The sequence below is a fragment of the Bos indicus genome, chromosome 5 (assembly GCF_029378745.1).
Source record: "Bos indicus isolate NIAB-ARS_2022 breed Sahiwal x Tharparkar chromosome 5, NIAB-ARS_B.indTharparkar_mat_pri_1.0, whole genome shotgun sequence".
Taxonomy (NCBI): Eukaryota; Metazoa; Chordata; class Mammalia; order Artiodactyla; family Bovidae; genus Bos; species Bos indicus.
The window spans coordinates 108,054,993-108,075,157 of record NC_091764.1 but is presented as its reverse complement, the minus strand read 5'-3'; positions in this window follow the sequence as shown (position 1 = coordinate 108,075,157).

Here is a 20,165-nt window from a genome sequence, read left to right as displayed (position 1 = left end):
TACCAAGGTCTGGGGAGGGAGGGAGGTGGTTACTGCTTAGTGGGTACAGAGTGTCCATGCTGGGTCACAAAAAAGTTTTGGAAATAGATATTGGTGATGGTTGTAGAACATGCTGAAGGTAATTAATGTCACTGAATTACGTACTTAAAAATGGTTAAAACGGGGACTTCCCTGGTGGTCCAATGGCTAAGACTCTGTGCTCCCAATGCAGGGTCCCCAGGTTCAATTCGTGGTCTGGGAATTAGATTCTACATGCTGCAGGTAAGATTCTGCATGCTTCAATTAAGACACAGTGCAGCCAAATAAATAAATATATATTTTTTAATGACTAAAATGGCAAATTTTATGTTTTATGTATTTTGTCACAATTGAAAAAACAGAAAACAGTGCCAAAAGAAAGGAAAGAAGGAAGGACGGAAGGAAGAGAATAATGTTAAAAGCCCTTCAAAGGAACCCCTTCAGTAACATCCAGGGCACCCAGATAACATCTTTAATAAAGCAATTTTTTACAGGCCTCTGGAATACGTGATAAGGTGACGTGATGAGCAGGACAGGTGTGTGATGAGCACACACCTGTGTGTCGAGTGGGGGCATCTGCAGCTGCTGTTGGTGCCTGGTGGTGACGACACTTTGAAAAAAGCAGCTTCAGGCTGGATGGTTGGCTCCGGTTACTCTGAAATCCAACTCCTTCAAGGTTGAGCTCCCCTCTTGACCTCCTTGTTTGGCTGCTCTTTGGTTGTAATGAGCCAAGGCCCAGGCCAGCTCACCGCCTGATTCAGGAGACACTCAGACGTACCATCCAGGTGTCTTTTCAGCTTCTACCGCAGGCAGCTAGAATCCTCAGTCTGATACTCGACTACCCATCCTGCTCTGTCATCTCTGCTTTTATTTGTTTATTTTTGTATCATTTTATTTGTATCATTTTGTTTGCTTTTACTAATTTTATTGGCGTATGGTTGCTTTACAATGTTATTGTTTTTTGCTGTGCAGCAAAATGAATCAGCTATATGTATACATATTTCCCTTCTCTTTTGGATTTTCGTCCCATTTAGGTCAGGCTTCCCTGGCTCAGATGGCAAAGAATCTGCCTGCAATGAAGGAGCCCCAGGAGACCTGGTTCAATCCCTGGGTTGGGAAGATCCCTTGGAGAAGGAACTGGCAACCCACTCCAGTATTCTTGCCTGGAGAACTCCATGGACAGAGGAGCCTGGTGGGCTACAGTCCATGGAGTCGCAAAGAGTTAGACACGACTGAGCAAATAACACTAAGTCCATTTAGGTCACCACAGAGCACTGAGTAGAGCTCCCTGTGCTGTACAGCAGGTTCTCATTTAGTTCAGTTCAGTCGCTCAGTCGTGTCTGACTCTTTGCAACCCCATGAACTGTAGCACACCAGGCCTCCATGACCATTACCAACTCCTGGAGCCTACCCAAACTCATGTCCATTGAGTCGGTGATGCCATCCAACCATCTCATCCTCTGTCGTCCCCTTCTCCTCCTGCCCTCAATTTTCCCCAACATCAGGGTCTTTTCAAATGAATCAGCTCTTTGCATCAGGTGGCCAAAGTATTGGAGTTTCAGCTTCAACACCAGTCCTTCCAATGAACACCCAGGACTGATCTCCTTTAGGATGGACTGGTTGGATCTCCTTGCAGTCCAAGGGACTCTCAATGTGTCTTCTCCAACACCACAGTTCAAAAGCATCCATTCTTCGGCGCTCAGCTTTCTTTACAGTCCAACTCTCACATCCATACACGACTACTGGAAAAACCATAGCCTTGACTAGATGGACCTTTGTTGGCAAAGTAATGTCTCTGCTTTTTAATATGCTGTCTAGGTTGGTCATAACTTTCCTTCCAAGGAGTAAGCGTCTTTTAATTTCATGGCTGCAGTCACAATCTGCAGTGATTTTGGAGCCCAAAAAACTGACACTGTTTCCACTGTTTCCCCATCTATTTGCCTGAAGTGATGGGACTGAATGCCATGATCTTTGTTTTCTGAATGTTGAGCTTTAAGCCAACTTTTCACTCTCCTCTTTCACTTTCATCAAAAGGCTCTTTAGTTCTTCTTCACTTTCTGCCATAAGGGTGGTGTCATCTGCATATCTGAGGTTAGTGATATTTCTCCTGGCAATCTTGAGTCCAGCCTGTGCTTCTTCCAGCCCAGCATTTCTCATGATGTACTCTGCATAGAAGTTAAATAAGCAGGGTGACAATATACAGCCTTGATGTACTCCTTTTCCTATTTGGAACTAGTCTGTTGTTCCATGTCCAGTTCTAACTGTTGCTTCCTGACCTGCATACAGGTTTCTCAAGAGGCAGAGCAGGTGGTCTGGTATTCCCATCTCTTTCAGAATTTTCCACAGTTTATTGTGAGCCACACAGTCAAAGGCTTTGGCATAGTCAATAAAGCAGAAATAGATGTTTTTCTGCAACTCTCTTGCTTTTTCGATGATCCAGTGGATGTTGACAATTTGATCTCTGGTTCCTCTGCCTTTTCTCAAACAAGCTTGAACATCTGCAAGTTCATGGTTCACATATTGCTGAAGCCTGGCTTGGAGAATTTTGAGTCACTCAGTCAGGTCCAACTCTGCGACCCCATGGACTGCAGCATGCCAGGCTTCCTTGTCCATCACCAACTCCTGTTAACCAATAAGGTTCTCGTTAGTTATCTATTTTACACATAGTAGAGTATCTATGTCAATCCCAACCTCTCCATTCATCCCACCTCCACCCTCCTGTCACCTCTGCCTTTGGAACCTCAGTCTTTGAGCCCTTCTAGGTGCTGAATGGACTTCAAAACCATTGCTTTGCTTCTTCCTGTTTAGCACCTGCTGTTGTGACTGCCCTCCTCCAAGGGGCACGGAAAATGACTCTTCCTGACCATTTCCTTTGACCGTGGTGCATCCCCTGCTCCAGGGGGAGTGCAGCCAGGAACCCAGGTGCTCTTCCCACTCTATTCCTGCCTTCAGATCGTCTTCGCTGGACACCAGAAGCGCCTGTCCTGCAGCCACGGCACGGCCAACCCTGTGGCAGGCCCTCCTGCACTTGGCACCGTTTCCCCTGAGAACTTCCTGCTTGTTCTTTTCCATGATTCTTCAGGGCTTTGTCTTTCTCCAGCCGTATCCTGTGGGGGGATTCACCTCTCTCCTTCAAAGGCTTACGCCAGGCAGGATCTCAGATCGTGACCATTTTCAGAGAACTGTGTACACAGGAAAAAGTCTGAGACATGCTCTCTAAAATGCTCCTTTGCTGAAATTTAATTTTGACATCTTGCCACATGAAAGTTTGGTTTTTTTTTTTTCAATTGCGGTAAAATAGACCAAACGTAAAATCTGCCATCTTAAGCATCTTTAAGTGTGCAGTTGAGTAGTATCAAGTATATTCACACTATTGTGCAACCAAACCCCAGAACCCTCTGCGTCTTGTAAAACTGAAGCTCTGCCCCTATTAAATAGCAACTATCCTCCCCCCACCCAGCCCCTGGCACCACCATTCTTCTTTCGGTCTCAGTGAATCTGACTGGTCTTCCTCATTTGAGGGCAATCATACAATAGTTGTCTTTCTGTGTCTGGCCTATTTCATTTGACATAATACTCTCACAGTCCATCCATGTTGCAGCATGTGTCAGAGTCTCCTTCCTTTTGAATGCTGAATAATACTCCAGCATGTGCATACACCACATTTTGCTTACCTATTCATCTGCTGATGGATTTGGGGTTGCTTCCACCTTTCGGCTACAGTGAATCATGCTGCGGTGAACACGGGTGTATTAAATATTTTTCACTTCCTTCGGGTACATACCCAGAAGCAGGATTGCTGGATCATAAGGTAATTCTATTTTTAATTTTTTTGAGGAACTGCCATACTGTTACATAAAAGTTTCAGAGGATAACAAAATCACCCAGAAATGATCAGTGGAGAAGACTGGATTAAAGTGATACAAGGTGATAAGTCTGGCATCTTTAAAACTCATCATCAATATTTTCTTTGGCCTTGGCTTTTCCTTAGATCTGTCCCTTTCCTTTAATTTAGGCTACAGAGTGAAGATGGTACTCTTCTCCAAGTGCCCGAGGCCCACGGTAACAGTCTCAGTTTATTGGAGAATGCCTCTGGGGTCCATAGTGGAGGAGGAAGCAGGATTGAGCAGAAGGAGGAGTTGAGCTGCCATGCAGGCGTTGATGGCAGTCTTGCCCAGCCCAGCAGGACACTCGGGAACCAAAAGGTCTTGTCACATAATTCTGTGCTGGGCCAGAACAGCAGTCTACACACCCTCCTTGGTCACTGGATGTGGGCTGTCTTGGAACGAACATGACCTTGAGCTTGGGGACCCTCTGCAGCTGAGATGGGTTCTGAAGCCAGAAGCTGGGGCCACATCTCCATCCTTGAAGGGGAGTCTGTGCGGCAGATCACCATGTCCACTGTAGTAGTTTCTGAGAAAGACTGCTGACCACAAACACCAACGAGAAGGTGGCCAGGCTACCATATGATATCACTTATATGTGGAATCTAAAACATGACGCAAATGAACTTGTCTATGGCACAGACTCCCAGACACAGCGTGGGTGTGTGAGTGCCAAGCCGGGGGAAAGGACTGATGCTGAAGCTGAAGCTCCAATATTGCGGCCACCTCATGCAAAGAGCCGACTCATTGGAAAAGACGCTGATGCTGGGAAAGACTGAAGGCAAAAGGAGAAGGGGGTGAAAGAGGATGAGATGGTTAGACAGCATCCCTGACTCAATGGACATGAGTTTGAGCAAACTCCAGGAGATAGTGGAAGACAGGGGAGCCTGACATGCTGCAGTCCATGGGGGTCACAAAGAGTCAGACACTACAACAATGAAAGAGATTCACAGATACAGACAGCAAACTTGTGATTGCCAAGCAGGGGGTGGGGGTAGGGGTTGGGGGAAGGATGGATTGGGAATTTGGGATTACCAGGTGCAAACTATTACATACAAAATGGAAAAACAACAAGATCCTACTGTATAGCACAGGGAATCATATTCAACATCCGGTGATAAACCATAATGGGAAAGAATATGAAAGAGAAAGAATATATATGTATAACTGAATCATTTTGCTGTACAGAAAAAATTGATACATTGTAAATCAACTATACTTCAGTACAATAAATTTTTTAAAAATGTGGCCATGTTAGTACAAAGCAGGTCATTTGCTGGAAGAGGGTCTGTGTGGGTTGGTGACGAGCACAGAGCAGCTAGGTAGGAACCCTCGGCTTTGTCTTCCTCAGCTCGGTGACCTTGGTGAGGTTACTGACCCCCCTGTGCTCCAGCTTCCTCCTATGACAGGGGTCATGCTAGAATCAGCCTCATATAGGCATTCACCATCGCATCACACCCATAACCAGCTCCGTATGTGTAACTGTCACCACAGATGCTTTGAGTGAAGATGGGGTTCTAGAACCTGTGGAAGCAGCGGGGAAACTAGGAGGGTGAGGATTCAGAGAGTGAGGATAAAATGAACAATGAAAGATGAGCAAGGGAGCCCAGAGGTAAGAAATGAGACACTCAGAGAAAATAACACAAATGGCTGGGAATACAGTGTCCGATTGAACTTTAAAATCAAAGGGCAACAAACAAAACAATTTGGAAACATGAGCTGGGAGCTGGTTCTCTGAATATTTCTGGGATCTTGTAGCAAAATCTCTTCTTACTCCGGCTCCCTCTCCTCTTTCCAGTGACACCACTACTTTTCTCTTTCTTCCTCCTGGCTTTGCAAGTCCCAACCCCTACGGATCCATAGTGGGGGACCACCTTTGTAGGCACATCTATTACAAGTTGTAGTAGGACTTGGATGATGCCGTGCAGCAGGTCAGGGAGAGGTGGGACGAGAAGATCAAGGCACAAAAGAAGAGACTAAGACATCATTCTGTCAAGTAGGGGCTCCAGGCAAAATGAGCACATGGGAGTGAAACCCGGGAGCGTGACGTGCAGCCCCTTCCACACTGGCCATCAGATGCCCCTAAAGGTGGGAGTAAGGGAACAGCCAGGAGCGCAGTCAGCCTTGCTGCTGGGATGGATCAGAAATGGACAATGTGTATAAAAGTTACAAGCCCTTCAAGATAGAACACAAACAAAATAAAAGGAAGAAGTGAGAGCGCTCACATACACTGAACTGACAGATGACCTTTCATTGTCCTGACTCGATGGAGTCCTGCTCCATCCCATCCACATGAGTAGGGCCTCTCCTTGCAGACGCCTCACCCCTGCACAGCGAGCCCACCCAGGCCTGCAAGAGGGGCTCCTCTGGGCTAAGTGTGCTCCGAGTTCTAGACTGTGTCCCTAGCGCCTGTGTGGTTCAGCATTGCACTGACAGCAGATTTCTCCCCTGACTTCCCAGCATGACAGCACATCTCTGAAAGCGGCTGAGCTCCTGAGAGAACTCGGGATGGGAGGAGAGGAGCACGCAGAGATCCCCACGCCCAGAGCCCCGCTTTCCACCGCACCAACAATGGAGCGCTCCTCTCCTCCCTCCACCAGCAGGTCCATTGTCCTCCGGCTGCAAACGAGAGTGGGATAAACAGCAGCTGCGAGGCCCCTGCCCTTCCTCCTCGGAGGCCCGGGTATGGAATGTGAGAAGCCTGGCCTTAGTACAGCCGGTTCTGACCGCTCTCCAAAGAGAGCTGAGGAGGTGGGGACATCAGACCACTCGTTCAACACAAAACATCGTCTGCAGGGAAAGGCTGCGCAGTTACATCAGCCGTCATCATTAATATTTTCCTATATTCTGCACATGCAGTAACTAGAGGAACGACATAGTTTTGCATACTTTATATATGTGTATTTGCATCTGCCTGGCTCAGATGGTAAAGAATCTGCTTGCAATGCAGGAGATCTGGGTTCAATCCCTGGGTCAGGACGATCCCCTGGAGGACAGCAACCCACTCCAGTGTTCTTGCCTGTAAAATCCCAAGGACAGAGGAGCCTGGTGAGCTCCACAGGATCTGGAGGGTTGCAAAGAGTCAGACATGGCTGAGCAACTAACACACACACACACACACACACACACACACACACACACAAAGCCTTATGTAGTCTCTGAGTCAAAAGTTAAGTTTTTCTCCTTTTCTAATTAACTTTCGTGGCCCCCTACCCCTCGGATTTCTCAGATACATAGTAAATCCGCAGTTCCTGGAGTCAGCGTGCTCTGTGAAGTTGCTCCAGGTGAGGGGCCTGCAAGTCTCTTGCCACGGCATTTCTGTCAACTGACCATCTGTGTGTATTTCTGTTTAAAGACATCTTCTTCGACATGTGTTGTTGGGTCATTAACACTGAACCTAGGGCCCACAGCACACAACTGGTGTTTACCAGGTACACAGATTTTCTCTGAGAGGCCTGGCCCAGCCCTTCTGCACTTGAGAACACCAGGCAGCACTTTACCATGACACCCAATCTCAACAGCAGAAACATGAACGACAAGTATATAACTACGAAAACATGGCACCAAGTAGACATGGAGTAGGACACTTGTCTCCAGAAGAGGCTGAACCGAGAAGGTCAGCATCGCCCCCACCCACCCCCCACTGCAACTGGGAACACGCACGTGTTCAGGCAGCACTTGTGTGCATCTGCAAACATCCTCAGAAGCCCTGCCAGCGTGCTGCGACTCTGGGGTCACAAGTACATTTTAGCAAGGAGACAAATTCACAGGTACAGAATCCTGGAACTGCATGGAGTAGAGAATGTCCTGTGGGCGAACCCATGAGTGAAGTCGCTCAGTCCTGTCCGACTCTTTGCTACCCCATGGACTGTAGCCCACCAGGCTCCTCCGTCCATGGGATTTTCCAGGTAAGAACACTGGAGTGGGTTGCCATTTCCTTCTCCAGGGGATCTTCCCAACCCAGGGATCGAACCCAGGTCTCCCACATTGCAGGCAGATGCTTTAACCTCTGCGCCACCAGGGAAGCCTGTGGGCGAACCCGTATGGAACCTGAAATCAAGAAATCCCGGTTCTATCAGCTTTCAGAATGTGGAGAATTCTATTCCGGGGCCACTTGGGACGCACTGGCCACTGTGCACAGAAGTGACGCTGCCGTGTTCCGACCCCTGTCACTAGATCACCTACGGGGAGATGCTTCAAAGTCAACGATTCTCAACGTATGGCCCTGGACGCAACTTTTAGAAATTCAGATGCAAACTCTTATAACATAAACACAAGGTCCTACTATGGGTTTCCCTGGTGGCTCAGACAGTAAAGAATCTGCCTGCAATGCAGGAGAGCCAGGTTTGATCCCTGGGTCAGCAAGATCCCCTGGAGAAGGGAATGGCAACCCACTCCAGTATTCTTGCCTAGAGAATCCCATGGACAGAGGAGCCTGGCGGGCTACAGTCCATATTGTACAGCAAAGGGAACTATATTCAATATGCCATGATATACCACAATGGAAAAGACTATGAAAAAAATAAAAATATGGCTTCCCTGGTGGTCCCGTGTAAAGAATCCACCTGCCAATGCAGGAGACATGGGTTCAATTCCTGGTCCAGGAAGATTCCACCTGCATCAGAGCAACAAAGCCCATGCCCCACCACAACTAAGCCTGTGCTCCAGAGCTGGAGAGCTGCAACTACGGAAGCCTACGTGCCCTGGAGCCTGTGCTCCCAACTAGAGAAAAGCCTGGGAAGCAACGAAGACCCAGCACAGCCAAAAATAACAAGTAAGTAAATTTAAATATATATATATATATATATATATACACACACACATATCTATAACTAAATCACTTTGCTGTACAGGAGAAATAAATACAACACTGAAAATCAACTCCACTCCAACTAAAACATTTTTTAAATAAGAACATGTAAATTCCCGGGCCCCACTCAGATCTACAGGATCAGAATCTCTGGAGATGGGCCCAGCAATCTGGGTTTTAAGAAGCCCTCCAGGAGACCCTGCTGTGTGCGCAAGTTTGAGAACACTTTTCTAAGTCACACAGCTTCCTCTGGTCCCCAGTGGCTCCTGGCCTGCAGTGGGCCTGACTCATTCTCCTTCCGTGTGGGAAGAGTCATGGCTTAAAAGTCAGAACAGAGTTCACATCCCACTTCTGCGTTTTACAATGGGGAGACCTGAAAGGACTGAAATACTCTGACCCTGCAGCTTCTTCATTTATGAAAACATGGAGATGAAAAGAAATATAGTAGATGAGAAAAAGTGCTCAGCACACACGAGGCCCTCAGAAAATGTTAGCTTTCTTTTCTTTCCCTCCCTTTCAGTATTCATCCCTGAACAAAACATGAAGGGTGAAGGGAAAAAAGAAAGAAAGAAAAAAAAAAAAAACAAAAAAACAGAGAGACAGTGTTCTTTCTTTAGAATAGAACAGAGCTTGGGGCTTATCTCAGAGAAAACAATTACTATGTTCATCTCTCTCTCTCCCTCCACTCCGCTTCTCCCCTACTTCCCCCAATACCCCGTGTGTGTGTGTGTGTGTGTGTGTGTGTGTGTGTGTGTGTGCTTGGAAAGCTGAGACTCCGGTGTCAGTATGGCTAGAGGGGGGAAAACACACTGAGGTCCTTTAAAGAGAACTCAGACTATTTTACTGAGCTCCTTGACCTTCATAAACAGTGAAAAAGCCAGTCCCTAGACTCCTTATATCCTTCCTGTTTCCATCCTGTCTTCTGCCTCCACCAGGCAATTCCTCATTCTGCTCTCCTTCAGCCTAAGGAACTAGAAACTCCTTTCAGCTGGCTTGCTAGGATCCTCAAGGACTTTATTTGAACAATGGGTGACTGCAGATTACTGCCAACCACCCCTGTGACCCCCCCAGATGGAACTGAGGGAGAATCCAGGTTTCATCTCACCAGCCCTTCCTTCATCCTGAGTTTGAAGTCACTAAAAACAAAGGAGGGGCTTCCCAGGTGGCGCTAGTGGCAAAGAACCCGCCTGCCAGTGCAGGAGACACAGGAGATGCAGGTTCGATCTCTGGGTCAGGAAGATTCCCTGGAGAAGGAAATGATAACCCACTCCAGTGTTCTTGCCTGGAGAATCCCATGGACAGAGGAGTCTGGGGTCTACAGTCCATGGGGTCGCAAACAGTCGGACACAACTGAAGCGACTTAGCACGCAAAATCAGAGAAGCCTAGCAAGGTGTTGTATTCAGAGATTCTAATTCTGCATGTTGGAAAAAAAATTTTTTTAATGATTTATTTATTTGGCTGCACTGGGTCTTAGTTTCGACAGACAGGCTCAGGCAGGCTCAGCTGCCCCATGACATGCAGGATCTTAGTTTCCTGACCAGGGGTCAGACCAGCATCACCTGCTGCTGCTGCTAAGTCACTTCAGTCGTGTCCGACTCTGTGAGACCCCATAGATGGCAGCCCACCATGCTCTGCTGTCCCTGGGATCTTCCAGGCAAGAATACTGGAGTGGGTTGCCATTTCCTTCTCCAATGCATGAAAGTGAAAAGTGAAAAGTGAAGTCACTTAGTTGTGTCTGACTCCTAGTGACCGCATGGACTGCAGCCCACCAGGCTCCTCTGTCCATGGGATTTGCCAGGCAAAAGTACTGGAGTGGGGTGCCATCACCTTCTCCGGCATCACCTGCATTGGAAGGCATATTTTTAACCACTAGACCACAAGGGAAGTCCCAGAAGTTGCCTTTTTTTTTTTTTTTTGGTTCCTCCTAGGACTGCAGTCTTTCTTTGACTGCCTTCCCATACACTATCTTTCTAGAGACTTGCTGCTGCTGCTGCCAGTGTCTAAAATAATTTGTCACAGTCTTGATTCCTGGCCCCCGAGCAGTGGTAACACTCAGCAAACTAACCAACGTTTACAGTGAGGAAGAGACGGTTATGGTTTGGAATTTAGTGGAATTTAGTGGTTAAAAACCAGCTGCCCTGTTCTGAGTCAGGGAGATTCCTGAATGCAGGTTTCGAGATGTCTCATCAGCCTTCCTCACCTTAACTGTTTTATACGTCAACTCAGGCTCTGCTTCAGCTAGACAAGCCTACTACTATTTCCTTCCTGATGCAGTTTCCTTCTCTGAAAACAGAGCTGGAGGCAGCTCAGACCCAGCAAAGAGAGACGACTGATCCAGATCATGTTTGGGTCCAGGGCTCCTTCTCCAGCATTACACCTCTCTTCCCAACCCCTAAGCCATTGTCTTAGGCCTTCCCAGTAAACTTTCCTGTGTGTGCTCAGCTGCTCAGTCATGTCTGACTCTGTGACCCCATGGATTGTAGCCCGCCAGGCGCCATGAGATTTTCCCAGCAAGAATACTGGAGTGGGTTGCCATTTCCTTTTCCACCCTGAAACCCCAAACCTTGCTTTTTCCTTTCTACCAAAACCTGTCCTCAAACCTTTCAAATCTCTTGAAAATCTGGCTTCTCTGAACAATCAGACCTTTCTGATCCTCATCAGACTCTGATCTTCCCATTTACTCCAAGATCCTCTCTCTTTCAAGCAAAGAATGATACACAGTAGGACCATCGAAATTTCTGACTTAGAGGATTATCCCAGTTTTTAACAGATAAGGACCCCAACTAGCTACATCATTAGTCAGAGGTCCCTAAGCTGGTTAAGGAACAAAGTCAAAGTCTAAAACTCATGTCTCTGAGTCCACAGTTCAGGATTTTGTTTTCATTACATGAAAGTGTCTATTTGTGTTTCTTTTCTCCATCAATATTCTAATGTCTTTTTAAATTTTTTCTTTATCTACTTATTTATTTGCCCGTGTCAAGTTTTAGTTGCCACACTTGGGATCTCTGTTGCCCCGTGGGATCTTTTTTGTTTGTGTTTAGTCGTGGCAGATGGGATCTTCTAGTTCCTTGACCAGGGATTGAACCCAGGCCCTCTGCATTGGGAGCACCGAGTCCTAGCCACCAGCCACTGCTGCTGCTGCTGCTGCTGCTGCTAAGTCGCTTCAGTCGTGTCCGACTCTGTGCGACCCCATAGACGGCAGCCTACCAGGCTCCGCCATCCCTGGGATTCTCCAGGCAAGAACACTGGAGTAGGTTGCCATTGCCTTCTCCGGGAAGTCCAAATATTCTTCTTTTTATATCTTTACATGAGGTTGTTTCTTCAAATTTCCTTTGTCATCATTACTGGCAACATGATAAATCTCAGTCGACATCACGACTCAGCATTTCCCCAGAGTACCCCATGTGGAGCACACAGTGGCACCCGGAACCCCTGCGGATGGCCCACTCCCTAAACTCTTTCTCCTTATGTCCCAAATGACTCTAGCTTTATCCTCCAAAGAGAGTCCAGCCCCCTCAAGCCTCAAGGAGGCCAGAGTTGGTACAACAAAAGAAACATTGCTACTGATGCAGGAAATCCACTCCTTTATCTGAAACATGAAATATCAAAATACAGCTAGCTGAACTGGAAGAGCCTGACAGATGGGGCTCACAGGGGACATCATATTGTGGATACTGACTCAAGGCTCCTCTAATAGGACTCACAGGACCCGATACCCACTAGTGTGAAAGTGCCAGACCTCAGAAGAGCCATTATGACCCAGCTATAACGCACTGGGAGCAAAGGACTCCGGCTGAAAGCTGGGCCAATCAAACTCTCTTATGGCAATTTAGAATTGAGGCCTCACACACTGGTATGTGTCCTTTGGAGGCTAGAATTGTGCAGTGATGCAAAGTTAGGGCCCAAGTGGCCTTGCCTGATGATACTGTGAACAAGGGAGTGAAGCAGAACCTCAGAGAAGCAGAGGTGAGACACTCAAAGAAATAGACAGGCACCTCGGGATTCCCATTCCTGGTTCCACCTCTTTGTGACTTGTATGTATGCATGCTCAGATGTGTCCAACTCTTTGCAACCCCATGGACTGCAGCCCACCAGGCTCCTATGTCCATGGGATTCTGGAGTGGGTTGCCACTTCCTTCTCCAGGGATCTTCCTGACCCAGAGATCAAACCTGCATCTCCTGTGTCTCCTGCATTGGTAGGTAGATTCTTTACCACTGAGCCACCTGGGAAGCCTGTTTGTGGTTTGCAGGAAACCCAGTAAGTCCACCAAACCTGTTTATTCCCCTTTCTTTCTTTTTTTGCTGCTTGGCCTGAACTAGTCGAGTGGGTTTCCTCTGCAACAAAGAAGTCTGGACTGAGACTCTTCCCTTCCAGAGCTGAAAGGTGAACCGGGCAGCTGACCCTGGCTGGGAGGTCAGGGCAATCTGGCCAAGGACTGGAAGGTGGTGACTGTTTCCTTCTCTGTAGGCAGTAGTGTTGGTCAAGCTTGGATTTTCCATGCATCGGGGCTCTCAACCTGAGATATTTTCCTCTGTCCACCCTGACTCCCATCTAGGTAAACAGAGCAGCGGTTGCCAGCCCTCAGCATTCACAGAACTTAATTTCCCCTCATGCACTTCCTTCTGAAGCACCTAGAAGACACTTTTGCTTGTTTAGAAGCAAGCCCAAAACCTTATAAAAGTGAATCCAGGGACTTCCCTGGAGGTCTGGTGGCTGGGACTCCACACTCCCAATATGGAGGGCCCCGGGTTCAATCCCTGGTTGGGGAACTAGAGCCCACATAGCGCAACTAAAGTTAGCATGCTTTAAGTCAGCATGCTGCAACTTAAAGAGTCCACATGTTGCAACTAAAACAAGAAAGAAAGAAAAAAAAAGATCCTTCATGCTGCAACTAAGACCTGACACAGCCAAATAAATAAACATTAAAAAAGAAAAAAGGGAATCCAACTGGTTTTGGCTTTTTGCCTCTAACTTCTGTTGGGAGCAGAGATTCTCCACCTCCAGTCACCAGCACTGCTTTTATAATCTTTGATAATTCTACATACCACTGGTACTATAATTTCCTTACTATTTAAAAATATATATATATATATTTTTTTGTTTATCCTAACCTGTAATATTCATTAATAAAACCATGGGCTTATAATGCATATTATATTTTTTCTAATAAATACCTAAATGCAAAACTATTACAAAAAAAAAAAAAAAGGTATTTTTTTTAACCACCTAAGATCATCTCGTGTGTACCTTAGGAAACACTAGTTATCATGTGGGTTTGGGATCAGCCAGGCTTGGTTCAGGTGTTAGCTCTGCCATTTAATACCTGCATGACCTTGGACCAGTCACTCAATCTCTGTAAACTTCAATTTTGTCACAATAAGTCTGTCTAGGGACTTCCTCTCTGGTCCATGGCTAAGAGTCGGCACTCCCAATACAGGGGGACAGGGAACCCCCAGGTGGGGAACCCGATCCCACAGGCCGCAACTACAGATCTCACCTGCTGCAACCAAGACCCAACGCAGCCAAATAAAAAATAAGTGAATAAACAAAACAAATAAACATTAAAACAACAACAACAGTAAAAGCGTGTGTCCTCGTGGGGGTTTTGGTGAGGATGCAGTGGGGCAGTGGTACGCACAGTGTATTCAGCCGTGCGGGATGGCACCCAGCACGCAGGAAACGCTGGGGGATGTCGCCTGGCAGGGCTTTTGGCCCTGCCCCTCCCACTTCTTCACTACGTTAGCTCCTCTTTCCTCCCTTTCTTCTCTTCTCAATCAAGGCACCAGCATGAAGTGGGTTTGTTTACTGAGGTATAGGGAATTTATACAGATCCCTCCCAGAGGCCAGGATAGAAAGCTACGTGTGCAGCCTCCGAGAGGTCCAGATTGGTGGCAGCTAATGACATGACTTATTACTCTGCCTGCTGCAGTGGCCAAGATAATGACATTGCCTCCACAGAACCTTGTTCTGAAGGTTTTCAAAGCCATGCAGACATTATTGAATGCATCCCCAGTAAGTGTGGACAAGCATTAACTCCTCCTTTATCGGGCGTGGGAATCAAGACCATAATGGGCCTGGTCTGGTTATTCAGCAACAGTGGCAGAGCCTCACAGAAGAGTCCAGGACCCCCTTCAGAGGCCCCCATACTGCCTCCCCACATGACATGGAAGGTCCTGTGAGCCTTCTGGAAGTGAGCAGGGAGGGGGTTCTGTGCACAAATAAAATATGAACACTGGGGACTTCCCTGGTGGTTCAGTTGTTAAGACTCCACATGCCCAGTGCAAGGCAGCCTGGGTTCAATCCCTGGTCAGGGAACTAGATCCCAAATGCCTCACTAAGACTTGATGTAGCCAAATTTTTAAAAATATATAGGAACACTGAATCAAACACAGTTAAGACAGGTTTCTTTTCTGCAAGACTTCAACTGTTCATATGTTAATATGCATTACGATTCTCCAACAGGGAGACAGAGAGAACTTACTTTTGTGCATGTGACCACAACCCTGTTGTTGTTGGTCAGTCGCTAAGTCATGTCCGACTATTTGTGACCCATGGACTGCAGCACACCAGCCTCCTCTGACCTCCACTATCTCCCAGAACTTGCTCAAATTCATGTCCATTGAGTCGGTAGCATGATTGATGCTATCTAATCATCTCATCTTCTGTCAGCCTCTTCTCCTTCTGCCTTCAATCTTTTCCAGCATCAGGGTCTTTTCCAATGAGTAGACTCTTCACATCAGGTGGCCAGAGTATTGGCGCTTCAGCTTTAGTATCAGTCCTTCCAATGACCACGACCCTGCTGCTGCTGCTGCTGCTGCTGCTAAGTCGCTTCAGTCGTATCCGACTCTGTGCGACCCCATAGACGGAAGCCCACCAGATTCCCCTGTCCCTGGGATTCTCCAGGCAAGAACACTGGAGTGGGTTGCCATTTCCTTCTCCAGTGCATGAAAGTGAAAAGTGAAAGAGAAGTCGCTCAGTCGTGTCCGACTCTTAGTGACCCCATGGACTGCAGCCCACCAGGCTCCACCATCCATGGGATTTTCCAGGCAAGAGTTCTGGAGTGGGGTGCCATTGTCCTCTCTGGACCACAACCCTACCTATTTAGCAATTCTTATGATACATATCCTCAGAGCTCTTGTTTGGAAGCAGGGCTTGAGCTGATGATACTGGCATGAATGCTACTCATCTGATTCCCTTATATGATTAAGCTACTCTTAGAACACTGAAAAATAGCCATGTCTGAAGTTATTCTACCCCCACATCCCCATGGTCCCACCCCAGAGACTATGGTCTCATTTCTGTATCGTAAGCCATTATACACCCCAGGAGCTGAGTCCCTCCACAGCTCACCTCGGTCACACGCTTGCTAGTGTGCAATATGTCAACTCTTTATTTGGTCCTTTTTAAAATCAAAAACAACCAACTTTAGGTACCTCCCTGGCAGTCCAGTGGTTAGGACTCCAAGCTTCCACTGCAAGGGGCATGGGTCGTATCTCTGGTGGGAGATCTAAGAGTCCACGTGATGTGCAGCACGGCCAAAAAAATTAAAAAAGAAAAAGGAAAAAAAACCAACATAAAAAATTTTTTTTTCCCATTTTTTAAAAAAAGTTATTTTTTTAAATAAATTAGACCAGATCTTATTTAATAAATAAGACCTGGCTGCACCAGGTCTTGGTTGCACCACGTGGAATCTTTGTTGAGGCATGCCAGTTCTTTAATTACAGCACACAGGATCTTTAGTTGTGGTTTGTGGGATCCAGTTCCCTGGCCAGGGATTAAGCCCGGGCCCCCCTGCATTGGGAGCACAGAGTTTTAGCCACTAGACAACCAAAGAAGTCCCCCAACTTTAAAATTTTGTTAATATTTTTTATTTTAAGAACTTAAAATAATATAATAAATTATTATTTAATAATAACATATAATTACATAGTATATTAATGTTTATAAGCATGATTTTATTATTTTAATAAAAATTATTTCTAATTTTAAAAAATAAAATATTGATAGAGATAGGAGATATGCCATTTTACAAAGACATGAAGCCAAATCCTAGGGAGACCAAGTCTCACAGCAAGACCACAGCATTCCTAGAAACAGAAGTGAAATATCCTATCTCTGGGCATAAGGCTGCTTTACACAACTGAAGTGATTCCTCAGCTTAAATGTGCAGGTCAGGGGTATGACAGAGCCCTCTGAATTACGTGGACTCTGTGTCTCTCATCTGATGTTTCGTGTGAAGTACTGCATGGGGAGGGAAAAAGAGACAGTCATGGAAATATCTGCTTTAGAAATACGAATGGACCCCAAAATACATCTCCACAGGGGACCCCCTCGTTATACTGCTGTGAAAGGTGAGCACCAGTCCCAACAGAGAGTTGCTGGGGCTGCGTCAGCCTCTTCCTTAGCTTAGTGGCTGTGCTAAGGGTCAGTGAGCAGTCCCCCGCCTGCCGCAGCTGAGGCTCCCTCCCTGTAGGGGAAAAGGAGCATAGTCAACAGACAGAGCCTGAAGTGGAGGTGGTGTGACAGAGGATCCATGCTCCATGCACTTTTGTTTTCTCAAGAGGTGTGAGACAGCTTTCAAAAAGGACAATGCACACCATAAGTTAGTATCAGGATTTCTGAAAGTAAGAGGAAGCAAAGCAGGAAGGCCACCATACCTACTGAGGATACATTTGTCTTTGAGCTTCCTGGCAACCACAGCAAAAAGGGAAACATGTCATAAACAAAGGTGGATAGTTGGATAGTGGGGCTTCCTGGCAGTCCAGAGATCAAGACTCTGCACTCCCAATGAAGCGGGTATGGGTTCAATCCCTGGTCAGAGAATTAGATCCCACATGCCATGCCATGGGGTGTGGGCTAAAATAAGTGGGTTTTTTTAAAGATAAAATAAATAACAACAATAATATAAATAAATAAAAAATAAAGAAAAGTGGATGCCTACTAATTACCCACTAATTAGAAAAAGATTTTCTTGGAATTAAATTCTTTTTTTTTTTTTTTTTAAAGGAATAGACTTTATTAATCTAGCTCTCAAACATTAGAGGCTAAAATTCAGCTGAACTCTAACAATCTATTTACAGAGTGCTGTCAACAGACCAGGCGGGGCTGGGCCGCTCTTCACCGCACAAAGGACGTTTACATACACCTGACCAAACCCTCAGCGACAGGATACCAGGTGGGAGGGCACCAGGTCAACAGAGAGACGGACAGACAGACACAGACAAAGGCCAAGATGGCCGAGCGGGCCCGCGGGCCTGGCTCAGTGCTTTTTACCTAAGACCTTATTTTAGGGGCTACTATGCAATGGAGAAGGCAATGCCACCCCACTCCAGTACTCTTGCCTGGAGAATCCCATGGATGGAGGAGCCTGGTGGGCTGCAGTCCATGGGGTCGAGGGGGGTCGGACACGACTGAGCGACTTCACTTTCACTTTTCACTTTCATGCATTGGAGAAGGAAATGGCAACCCACTCCAGTGTTCTTGCCTGGAGAATCCCAGGGATGGTGGAGCCTGGTGGGCTGCCATCTGTGGGATCGAACAGAGTCAGACACGACTGAAGCGACTTAGCAGTAGCAGCAGCATGCAATATAATGAACAATGTCCAGGACAGTAGGTTTACAATAAATGCAGAATGTTTTCATAGGACTGTTTCCTATAACAAGTTTGGATTGGAGTTAAGATTGTTATATCAAAGTGAAGTGGTTATGGCATCAGACTGGTCTTTGATGAAGTTGTTGTTTAGTCGCTAAGTCATGTCCACGTGCTTCTCAAATCTTCCAACCAGAGGACTTCCCTGGTGGTCCAGTGGCTAAGTCTCTGCGCTACCAATGCAGGGTGCCCAGGTTTGAACCCTGGTCAGGGAACTAGATCACATGTGCCACAGCTAAGACCCAATGCAGCCAAAAAGACAAAAAAAAAAAAGCTTCCACCCAGAAGTAGCACCTCTATTCACATTTTTCTAGCTAAGGTAAGTCATAGGATAATGCCTACCTGCTGAGAATGTGAGCAAGTATGGTCCCCCCTGCGCCTTGGAGGAAAGCCAGAATATTCATGGACAGACTGATGACGAATATCCCCAGATCAAGCTTCCCCTCCATTCAGAGGCAGTCGCTGCCATGAACTAGGGGCATATCTAGATCCTATTTATGTTTTTATTACAAATAAGCATTTATAAATAGTATAGCATCACTTTATGTACTTTACAAAACACTGGTTGAAGATATCACACCTTTATGTAGCCCTACAATTTTAAAAATCAACATTTTGCTTTCAGGATTTATTTCTGCTGAATCATATAGATCTGGCTTATTTATTTAATCTGCTGCATTGAATTCCATGTTATCACAGACTGGGATTTATTTATTCACTCCCTACACAGGAACACACTGTTTATAACTTTCTATAATTACTGGTAGGGTGTATTGCAAACATACTTGGGAGCATCCCCTGGCAGTCTTTCTCAGTTGGGTTTAACATGACAAATGTCAAAATGCAATCGCTATGTGTAATGAGTTAAGTTCTCTCTTAAGCATCCTGAATATTCACTGGAGGAACTGACGCTCAGGCTGAAGCTCCAATACTTTGGCTAACTGATGCGAAGAGCCGACTCACCGGAAAAGATCCTGTTGCTGGGAAAGACTGAAGGCAGGAGAAGGGAACAACAGAGGATGAAATGGTTGGATGGCATCACTGATTCAATGGACACGAGTTTGAGCAAGTTCCAGGAGTTGGTGAAGGACAGGGAAACCTGGCGTGCTACAGTCCATGGTTTCAAAAAGAGTCCATACGATTCTCACAACTGAACAACAGCAGCTAAGTATCTAGAATGATATCAGATCAGTATAATACTTGGGAGAGTTGAGAAAAGTCACTTAAATAACTGTCTGTGCTCACCATGGCTCACAGGAAGAACCCAGTTTGGATTTCAACAGTTGCTAATAAAGGGAGGAGCAGCCAGGAAACACCTGAGGCAAAATTTAAGCATCCAGAGAAGCTCATCAGGATTAGGACACTGAATAAAAAAACAAATGAACAAACAAGGAGACCAACCACCTGAGATTAAGGGACTGCAAGCCTTGCTCACACCCTGATCTTGTCAGACTCCACATTTGAAGTGTTATATCACCCTTCATTAAATCCTCTGGGGTTGAGACACAAAGCATGATACTGTCTATGTTCCATACATGCTGCTGCAAATGGCATTATTTCATTCTTTGTAGGGCTGAGTAATATTCCATTGTATGTAAGCACCACATCTTCTTTATCCACTCACCTGTAGATGACAGGTTGCTTCCATATCTTGGCTACTGTAACTAGTGCTACTATGAACACTCGGGTCCAAATTATAGTTGCTGTCTGGATTGATGCCCAGGAGTGGGATGGCTGGATCCTATGCCAACACTTGCTATTGTCAGACATCCTACTTTGGGCCAATCTCATGAGTGGGAAACA